The sequence below is a fragment of the Nycticebus coucang genome, chromosome 24 (genome assembly GCF_027406575.1).
Source record: "Nycticebus coucang isolate mNycCou1 chromosome 24, mNycCou1.pri, whole genome shotgun sequence".
In the NCBI taxonomy this organism is placed as follows: domain Eukaryota; kingdom Metazoa; phylum Chordata; class Mammalia; order Primates; family Lorisidae; genus Nycticebus; species Nycticebus coucang.
The window spans coordinates 24,900,038-24,911,366 of NC_069803.1; the positions used below are offsets into that span (position 1 = coordinate 24,900,038).

General features: G+C 42.4%; 1 pseudogene; it reads right to left on the reverse strand.

Annotated features, from left to right (window-relative positions):
* Positions 1 to 10,741: 10,741 nt before the first annotated feature.
* LOC128576573 (DNA-directed RNA polymerase III subunit RPC10-like) lies at positions 10,742 to 11,054 on the reverse strand (annotated as a pseudogene).
* Positions 11,055 to 11,329: the final 275 nt, after the last annotated feature.

An 11,329-nucleotide genomic window follows, 5' to 3' on the forward strand; every position in this document is an offset into this window, starting at 1 on the left:
GCAAAAATCAGAGCCAGCATTCACCAAGTGCTTGTTGACCTGCAGCTAATTATGGTAAAGACTTTTGTGACTCATCTAATCCCAACAGCTGCCCTTTGTTGAAGGTTCTCATAGCCCCATTTAAAAGTTGGGAAAATGAAGACTTACGGAGCTTAGGGTGCTTGGTCAGAGAGTAGAGGCAGGACTCTTAGAAAGATTTGTCTGATATCACAGTCAGCCTGCTTAGCTACTAACAATCTGCATCTTCCATCAGGCCAATAAAGTAAAAGTATAAAGCATTCTCTTTTTTTTTAAAGACACACAGCAAGTGGCCAGGCCAGTAAGAAAAGGCATTTGGGATAGAAGAAACCACGTGTGCGAAGGCACGGAGGTGAAAGTAGGATGAGTTTTAGGGTCAGGGTGAGTTAGAGGAATAACCAGAGATTAAGCAGATCATGAACGCTCCATGGAGGACTTTATGAAGGTGTGAGCCTTTCTCATGGACCATTTAGAAGGCCTGCAGTTCTCAGGAAGAAATGAAGTTATAATACTTTCAGAGTCAACAGACTTTGCTCAGAAAAACATTCCCCAAACAGAAAAGAGTTAACAAGAGTCTTGGCATGTTTCTCCCCTTGAGTGGCTTCAATCATTAAACCAGTCGTTGGAACTAATTAGGGAGTGAAAGATCGGTTGGTGTTTCAGAAAAACACCATTTCTGAAATTGCAGGTATTGGAATGGAATAAAATATCACCGAAGCATTCATTTTGCAAACAGGATTTTGACAGGTTTCTTTGTTAATGCACTTTTCTATTCTCCTACCAAGCTGGGAGATGCCAAACCACCCCCCTGCCTCGGTCCAGGACTTTTTGTAGCAGGGCAAGCAGAACATTGATGAGACAGGAGGCTGGGCTTCGAGGGCAGGCTCTTCTATTTACCCTTGATGTGGCCTGGGCCAGGGTAGACCGCCTAATTGCCACAACCCTTTGTTTCTGGGTCCATAAATAGGACTGATCATAATGGCTAACTCAGAGGGCAGCTGGAAGGGCCACAGTGCCCTGCCTCAGACAGTGTCAGAGACCAATCAATGGCAAACTCACTGTGATCATGAATCTATATGGCCTTCAGTACATTTCGGGGTCCCAAACCCTGCAGATCACACATCATGACCTGCAATATCAGCTCCATATAGCAGGGTCTCACACAAATAGATGGTCCTATCTCCAAGCTTTCGGCACAGGACATTCTCTGTGGATAAGGACAAGGAGAGTATTATTGTTACACTCACTCTACCCCCAGCTGTATTCAGTAATATAGATGCCAAGTTCAGTAGCTCAAAGATGTGCCGTGCATATGTACTGAAGCTACTTTCTGTGGCGCCAGGAGGTGTATTTATGCTTGTCTCAGACATGATTCCTCCACTATATCTCAAGGTCAGCTCTTACTATTGTCATTTTAAGCCAACAGTGGGAGGGAGAGGGGCTGGAATAACTCTTCAAGGACATAGAGAATGCCAGCCAAGTAAAATTATAAAGCATTCTCTTATTTATTTATTTCTTTTTTTGAGACAGAGTCTTGCTCTGTCACCACCCTGGCTCAAGTGCAGCAGCCTTATCCCAATTCACTGCAACCTCAAACCCTGGGGCTCAAGTGATCCTCCTGCCTCTGCCTTCCAGAGTGCTAGCATTCACCTTTTAAAAAATATACCTGCAGCCAAGGATTTCAATTGAACCTTACCTACAAGTGACCCCAGAAGTGAGTGAATGGATATCTGAACACTCTACTTAATCTTCATTTGTTGTCCATCAGCACCTACCATGCACCTGGCTGTCTTGGAAATACAGAAATTATTGAGATACCCTCATCGCTTGTAGCAACTTGACCTATAGATGACTCATGACATGTAAATAAATCTGCTTAAGTCAAAATAGAAAGCAGTGATAGGACCCACTAGTTCAGGGGGTTCCAAGGAGTGAGAAAGAAATTCTGTCTGGTTGGGGAATTGGAAAAGGTGTCATGAGGAGCTAGCATTTGTGTTGGGCTCTGGTGGACGGAGGCAAGTGCAGTGCAGAAACAGGAAGTAAAGACCTGGAAAGTCCAGGAGCATGGCTCAGCTTTCTCGGAGTGCACAGAAGGTTCAGGGCAGCTCTGAGAAGCTTATAAAGAGCTGGGACTGCTTTTAAGGAGGCGTCCAAGGTGGGCTCCAGGGAGAGTCCTTTGTCACCAATGGACGGGCTGAACTGGGATTGGTAGGGAAGGGGAGACCAAAGAAGAGAGCCAGTGGGAGGGTGAGTAGCCTCAAGATTCAGAACCAGGGGTACAATACTTCCATGAGGGGTTTGCACTCATTTATGGAACCGAGTTCCTACCTTCTGCTATTAATTCTTTGGACACACCATTCAGAACTCTTGTGTTAATAAGAACACCAAAATTCAAATTATAAAATATAGTGAAAGGAGGAATAAGAGCTACTTGGAGGACTTTCTGATGTCACAGTCCTCTGTCCTTGGATGATTAAAGAAAACACATCCCAGCCAGGCTCACATCTCCAATCTTAGCACTCTGGGAGGCTAAGGTGGGAAGATTGCTTGGGCTCATGCATTGGAGACTAGCTTGAGCAAGAGCCAGACCCTGTTTTTAAAAATAGCCAGACATTATGGTGGGCACCTGTAGTCCCAGCTCCTCAGGAGGCAGAGGTAAGAGGAACGCTTAAGCCCAAGAGTTTGGAGTTGCTGTAAGCTATGATGCCAAGGCAGTCTACCAAGAGTGACAGAGTGAGACTCTGTCTCAAAAAAAAAAAAAAAAAAAAAAGAGAAAGAAATGGAAGGAAGGAAAGGGAAGGGAAGGGAAAAAGAAAGAGGGAAAGAAAGAAAGGAAAGAAGGAAGGAAGAAAGGGGAAGGGGAAGAAAGGGAGGAAGGAAGAAGAGAGAGAAAGGGAAGGAAAGAAAGAAGGAAGGGAGGAAGGAAGGGAGGAAGGAAGAAGAGAGAGAGGAAGGAAGGAAGGAAGGAAGGAGGGAAGGAAGGGAGGGAGGGGAAGAAAGGGAGGAAGGAAGGAAGGAGAGAAAGAGAAAGAAAGGAAAGAAGGAAGGAAGAAAGGGGAAGGGGAAGAAAGGGAGGAAGGAAGAAGAGAGGAAGGAAGGAAGGAAGGAAGGAAGGAAGGAAGGAAGGAAGGAAGGAAGGAAGGAAGGAAGGGAGGGAGGGAGGGAGGGAGGGAGGGAGGGAGGGAGGGAGGGAGGGAGGAAGGGAGGGAGGGAGGGAGGGAGGGGAAGAAAGGGAGGAAGGAAGGAGAGAAAGAGAAAGAAAGGAAAGAAGGAAGGAAGAAAGGGGAAGGGGAAGAAAGGGAGGAAGGAAGAAGAGAGAGAATCACAACATGGAAGAGGCCATGTGTTTAACTGGTCTTGTTTTATGGTTGAAAAATGGGCTTGATGCTGGTATGTTTTAAAGACTGAAATGACATTACTAAACAACCACCCTTAATATTATTTAGCACCATCCTTTTAAGAAATTTGAAACACGTTATACACTGGCTCGTAGAGGTGAAAGCAGCTTATAATATAACATGGAACAACTACTGTGTTCAGAATGATGTGGACATTTCTTGGAAATTATTTAAACCTGATTTTTTTTTTTTTTTTTGGCCAGGGCTGGGTTTGAACCCGCCACCTCTGGCATATGGGACCGGCGCCCTACCTGCTGAGCCACAGGTGCCGCCCTAAACCTGATTTTTAGAAATACATCTTTAAGGCTGTCTTTCTCTTTCCCTCTCTCTCTTTTATTTTTATTTCAGGCTAATAGGAGGGCATATATGATTAGGTCACCACACTTGCGTTTGCAAGGTTAAGTCCAAAGTCTGAATGCTAGTTGAGTCCTTCACCCAGGAAGGGTGCCATATACCTCTACATTGTACCCCGTAGGTGGAAACTTGCCCAGCCCCCTTCTCCTGCTGCCCACTTCTTGAATTTAATTGTGTTTTTCTCCTGTTTGGGCCCATAGTTGTTGATCTACTCGTTCCAACTTTGTACCGAGTACATGGGATGCTTGCTTTTCCATTTTTGAGATATTTTACTTAGGGGAATATTCTCCAAATCCATCCAGGTAAATACAAGTCTCTCTTTAAAATTGTAATGCATGGCTCACCGCCTGTGGCTCAAGTGGCTAAGGTGCCAGCCACACACACCTGAGCTGGTGGGTTCGAATCCAGCTCAGACCCGCCAAACAACAATGACGGCTGCAACCAAAGAATAGCTGAGGCGGAAGCAGGAGAATCACTTGAACCCCGGAATTGGAGGAGGTTGCTGTGAGCTATGATGCCATAGCACTCTACCCAGGGCAACAGCTTGAGGCTCTGTCTCAAAATAAATAAATAAAATTGTGGCACATGACAAAATTTACCACATTATTTTTAAATGTATAGCTCAATGGTATTACGCACATTAAGTGCAACCATCACCACCACCCATCTTCAGAACTTTCTCTGGTCCCCATTAAACACTAACTCCCCAGTCTCGCCTTCCCTCAGCTTCTAGAAACCAATATTCTATTCCACTTTCTGTCTTTATGAATTTATCTATTCTGGACATTTCCTATAAGGGGCATCAGGCAATATTTGTCTTTCTGTAACTGGCTCATTTGGCGGAGCACAACGTTCATCCCCACTGTGGCATGTATTTCCACTTCCTTCCTTTTTTAAGGCTAATATTCCACTGCACGTACAGACCACATTTTGCTTTCCCACTCCTCCATCAATGGATAATTGGGCTGCTTATGCCCTTGGGTTATTGTGTACAATGCAGCTACAAACAGTGGCATACAAGTATCCCTTTGGGTCTCTGATTTCAATTTTTTGTGGCCTAGACCCAGAAATGGAAGTGTTGGGTTATGCGGTAATTCTATATTTAATATTTTTGAGAAACCACTGTACTGTTTTCCACAGCAGTTGTGCTATTTAATGTTCCCACCAACGGCGCACAAGGGTCCCGATGCCTCTGCATCCTCAGCAACCCTTGTTATTGTCCGGCTTCTGATTATAACCACCCTAAAGGGTGGGAGGTGGAAACCTGGTTTGAAAGTGGGACCGCATCACCCATTCTGCCTGAGGAAGAGACGCCATTTGGAAATAGACCCAGCCTTATCACTGCTTTCTAAAATCCGTTTTTCCTTTCCTTTGGCCCCTTAGGACATGTTTACTTGTAGACCTGTGAATAAATACCTTGGAGCAGTTTCTCTCAAGGTGTGACGGGTGGTGTGAGGAGGACCCTGCCTGCTCCCAGGTAGCACTTAGGGCGGCTCAACGGTGACGGGGAGGGGCAGGCTGGAGGCACCTTGCACAGAGGTCGGGGAGCTCACTAGCATACAACCTTGGAGAAGTCACTGTTGCCCGCTGCACCTGTAGACACCCCATGTGACAACCAGGGAGATGGCCTCATTAATGTCTGAGACGCTCTACTGGAGCCAACAAGCTATGAGACATCACCTAGGAAGTGTCAGACCTTCTCTGCTTTGTAGGAAACCCTGCGTTTTAAAAGGAGGCTTTGAAGACCAGCAACTCTTAAAAATATCAGGCCTTATTTCTGAATATAAAATTAATATAATTTATGGAATATTTAGAAGCTATAAAACTATCGACATAAAACAGTCCTACCACCTAGAGATAATTGCTATTAACCGTTTAGCACACACCCCACACTTCTAAAATGGCAGTATTTTATTCTTATTATTTTGTAGTTTCCCCTTTGTCACATATATGGCAGGAACGTGGTTCCCTGTTATTAAGTATTCTTTTATTCATCATATTTAATAGATCGTTGGCATTTGTTATGAAGATGTGAACAGATATTCACATACCATAATTCATTTTATTAGTACCTTATTATTGGGAAAATCGGTGAGTCCAAAATCACAAATTCAACCTTCACCCTCTCCCAACACAGGGTCCTCTCCCTTCAGCTCACTTGCTCTGCAATTATTTCAATTCTTTAACCTCATCCATACCCCGATGATTGACCTCTGCATTCTCTTTAACCCACCAACCCTCTCCCCTCTGTTGCCTGCCCACTTTGTTCAGAACAGACGCCATAACCGGTCACTCTCCACTGTAGGTCCAACTTTACCTCCAGCCCTGGATAAACCCCGATAGATATCTGACTTTTCTATCTCAAGCACCTATTCACTTGAATGTGACTACAGACAACCAAACTAGAATTCTCATTTGAGCCCTCAACACTGCCCAGAAATCCTACCGGCTCATCTCCTTTGATAAAAATTTCATAATTTTCCTTCTTTTAATCTTAGCTTAGTTTGCAAAGTCTTTTTGTTTGCCAGAGGTCCACAAGGGTTTACCTATATTTTATCTAGATTTTTTTATTTTATCTTCCTAATTTTTTAAACATATATCTGAACTGTTTCTTGATAAATGAAGGAGAATATGGTTACCTAGTTATTTCAACATCATTCATTAAATAATCTATTATGTCCTGAACTGATTCAAACTGCTATTTTTATCCTATACCAAAAATACTACATATAATAGAGTCTATATTTATGCTTTTATTCTCTTTTCTCTCTCAGATTCTAGTATCTGATATGAGAAGCCTAGATCATTATTTTCCTTTTCCAAAATGTTCTTAAGTCATTTTCAAGTGTTTATTCACCTAGATGAACTTAATAAACATTTTGTCAAATTAAAAATATTTTGGTTGGTCTATGATAGTATTGTACTACATTTATCACTTATTTCTAGTACATTAAATTTTTTTTATACTAATATTACCATTTAGAGGCACACTACTCAGTGTGACATGGCGGAAAGGCAAGATGTCCTTGACCCTTCTAACTTCCAGTATCTTTATCCTCCCAGATCCTGCTGTTACTTAGATTCAGAGCTAGCAAAGTAATGAATATTTTAGTGAAAAGGTGGGACAGGTGATATTGGGCACTGATGGCGGCTAGATGTCATTTTTAAGAAGTATCAAAAAGAAAGCTTTGAAGGCTGAAAGGAAAGAGAACTTAAAGTATTAATGCTATCAGGGTTATGAGTCAAATAAGGACAAAAGTGAGGCCCTGAGCCTCAGAGATCAAGGCCAAGCAGAGCACGGTACAGAATCCAGGTCTAGATAGGTTTGCAAACACTGACAGGACTCCCCCAGGAGACCAGGAGCTCATTTTGGGAGGTCAGAGTAAAAATGGGCTGGGAAGACAGTTCTGACTGAAACTCCATTAGTTAACAAGGTGACAGGAAAGAACAGATTCATCTTCACCACTAGGAGCAGAGCAGGTGTCCAGGGATGGGATGCAATTGGCAGAGGCAAGAAGAAATTCCAGACATCCTCAAGGCCAGATCTGAGAGACTTGGATCTCGTCTGATGTGCTGTTGACACCCAGGAGTGCTCACACTGTGAATAACCTGGAACAGTCTGGGCCACAGAAAGTGGGATTTTAACTCAAACCAAATGATTATTCTATTGTTGAGAATTACACCAGTGGGTAAGAGGGAGCTACTGCTGGGGCTTCTGCCTTTGACTCCATGGGCAATATGGAAGAGGGGACCATGGGCAATGGAGAAGAGAGAACTTGGAATTTTCACCCAGGGATCTACTATTTTCAGAGTAAATACTGAAGTTACTCCCGTGAGAAATGTAAATGTCCTTTGTTTACACTTACGTAAACTTTCATCTTGTGATTGGACGTACGCAATGTAGGGTCTTGACCACGTGGTAACGAGCCTTACAGAGTGACTAGGATCAAAATATTAGGTGCTCTCTAGTTGTCCAAGTATCAGTCTCTCTGCTGTGAGCCCCAGATGCCAGGAGGGAGGTAATAAAGCTCCAAGGATTGCATTTTCAATCAATTACTTTTGATGCTATGCCCAGTCATCAGACACTGTGGAAATTTCTCATAATGCATTCCGCGAGACCAGGACAAAGGCCTCTAAAGATACAGTTGAAGAAAAAAATCACAATTATGAAAGTTATATATGCCTATTTCAGAAAATGTGAAAATGTAGATAGGAGAAAATAAATATTACAGTTTTTATAATTCTTGACTCAGAAATAATCACAGTTCATTTGGGTAGGTTATCTTCAAATAAATGCACATTATATTCAATCAATATTAATACCTGAGTCTATCTATCTACCAATCCGTCCATGTGTGATATTTTCACTTCACTTCCTATAGAAAGTATTAAAAAGGGGTTTATTTACAACTTGAACCCTACAAACAGCAGAGAGCATTGAACTGAATTGTGCGGGCTCTCCTGCGGATATTTGGATAATACTAAGCTAATTTTACCACTAAACCCAAATCTTTGGTTCTAAACCCAAGTAGGTCACCAGCATGCCAAGAAAGTGGCCCCCAGAAAAAGTGATAGATTACCCTTGTCTCGGTACATCTGGAAATAATCGTCAGAGCCTAAAAATAATGGGCCACATTAGCTAAGGCAGAACAGTTATTTGGCTAAATTAAGCTTCAGCTACCATCAAGGGACTCATTCCAAAATGGGATTTTTTTTAAGTAATAATAATAGTCCCTTATTCATTATTTATAATGTAATTATATTTGAGCCCCTGCCGTTTCCATTCATCCAAATGGTATCAAAACTGAGAGGGAGGAAAGAAAGAGGGAGCAGATATTATATTCACATTTTTTCATTGAAGGCTTTATTTTTCTAGACTGATAATACTGAGGGTAGTCCTCAGCAAAGGATGTAAACCAGGATTTTATCTTTTACGTGGATATGATTGATTCCATCTCATGTGCTTTGCCAGTCACATTCTTGGCATCCTATGAGATCAGGAGCCTTTCTTTAAATCTACAGTCAACAGGGTACTGTGTGCAGCACAGAGCAAATGAACTTCCGGGCAAGAAATCCGCAGTGCACACAATCATGGTAAAGACTTTCCCACGCAGACAGCCAGTGGCCCCAGCTACAGCTGAAATCGTCATTTTCTGCCTCTCAGAAGAAAATCAGGATGAAGGAAAATATCACCCCAGCCGCGCCCCCCGACAAACCTGCTAAATGAAGGCTCCCTTAGGCTTCTTGCCTAGAAAATCTGGTATTAACAAAAATCCAGAATGCAAAATGCCAAACTGAGCCGCAAAACCAACAAAAGAGCAGGCAGCCTGCTACCTCCTACACAGAAATAAGGCCCTGGACGCCATGTCGCATGAACACAAATGCCTAATAAAAACTACGTGAGTGGTCATAATGAAATTCCTCTGGACTTTTTTAAATGTACAACCAGTGGAGGCTGTGGGTCAGGAGGTGGCTTGGGGGTGATTTAAAACTCACCCACGGCTAGTGTAGAAAATTCAAAACATGTAAAAGTAAGATCCTCTGGCCTAAAGAAAATAACTATTAACATCTTGGCATATTCCCTTACAGACTTTTCAATACATATATATGTTCATATAAAATTTTATCTAAACTGGGGTCATTCTCTATACAATATTATATCTTGCTTTTTAACTTAATGTTGTATATTTTAAAAGCCTATTTAAAAGACTATTTTTAACTTAATGTTGTATATTTTAGAAGCCTATTTTAAAAGACTATTTTTAAGTCATTAAATATTTTATCACTCATTTGAAATGCTTAATATTCTCTTATACATATGAATCATAATGCATTTAATTTGTTACATTGTGCTTGACATGCAAATAGATTCTAGATTCCTTTCTTTCTTTTTTTTTTTTTGAGACAGAGTTTTAGTATGTCACCCTCAGTAGAGTGCTGTGGCATCACAGCTCACAGCAACCTCAAACTCTTGGGCTTAAGCGATTCTCCTGCCTCAGCCTCCCAAGTAGCTGGGACTACAGGCACCCACCACAATGCCTGGCTTTTTTTTTTTTTTTTTGCAGTTTTTGGCCAGGGCTGGGCTTGAACCCGCCACCTCTGGCATAGGGGGCCAGTGCCCTACTCCTTTGAGCTACAGGCGCCACCATTTTTTGTTGCAGTTGTTTAGCTGGCCCAGGCTGGGTTTGAACCCACCACCCTTGGTGTATGTGGCTGGCTCTGTAAACACTGGGCTACAGGCGCCGAGCCATAGATTCTAGGTTACTTACTAATATAAATACTATGGCAGTAAATATCCCTATATACAAATTTTTGTCCCACACTGTTATTCCTTTATGTTATATCCCTAGAACTTATTTTGTTCAGTGTCTATGAACACTTTTTAAGCTCGCTGACTCCAGCAGAATACAAAACTCACAATTCTCCACATCCTCCCTAGCATTAAATCATTATTTAAATCTTTGTTGTAAGACAGGCAGAATACATGTAGTCTCTGCTTTACCTGGTAGTTGTCTGATTACTAGTGAGTTAAACAATTGCTTGGTTTTTTTTTTTAGACTTTCCATTTTAATGAACAATCAGAATAAATCCTGATTAAGTTTATAATTAACAATTAAATATTTAGAGACATTTAATGTACTAAGTTGTACAAACATTATAAATATTTAACAGCATTGGTTGGTGGTAAGGAAATGTCAACTGCCCAATAAATGTAAAAGATGACTAACCAGGACCTTAAACAGAGAATACTTAGTTACCGATCTCCTCCTCACACACGAAAACTCCCTGGACATTAAAACTTCACCCGTTCATTCTGATGGGCAAGTAGGCTACTTTTCTTGACACTCAAAAGGGTTAGTTTTCTGTCAGACCAGTGAAGACCCTCAGGACACACAATTCATACTCCCAGCTGAGAATGCACCCTGAGGGACAGGGTAAGCAGACCCTCAGGCAGCTGGGCCACCCTGGCCCTAGTCCCACCAGCGGTGTCCACACTGAGCATTGCGGCACTTGTAGAAGGTGGTCATTGGCTCGTCTGTAGAGCGCGTCTGAAGCTGCATGATGTTCACATTTAGGACACGGCTCTGCAGTAGAGTCAACATTCTCCCAGGCAGCTGCTCCTCCAAGTACATCATCCACTTCTTTCAGCTTTGGATAATTCCGATTTGTCACCTTGCTGGTGATGTTGTGCATGTAGGGGCAGGTGTTGCAGGCGAAGCTGTAGCAACGCTGTCCCTCCTCCACAATCAGCCCATTCCTGCAGCCCGGGCAGAACAGCAGCATTGCCTCTACACCCCTCAGGATTCCCACAATTGCTTGTTTTTAAAAAATGTCTTGGCCATTGTACTGTTTTCCTGGAAATGGGGCTTGTATGCCTTCTCTCCTCTCTTTTGGATTTTTACCTTATGTCTTACCAACTTCTAATCAAAGTTTTCTTTATCATATTTGTGACAATTTATATAAGCAAGTATTAAGTAGCTGGGCATTGTGGCAGGTGCCTTAGTAGTCTCAGCTACTTGGGAGGCAGAGGCAGGAGACTCGCTGGAGGTTGCTGTGAG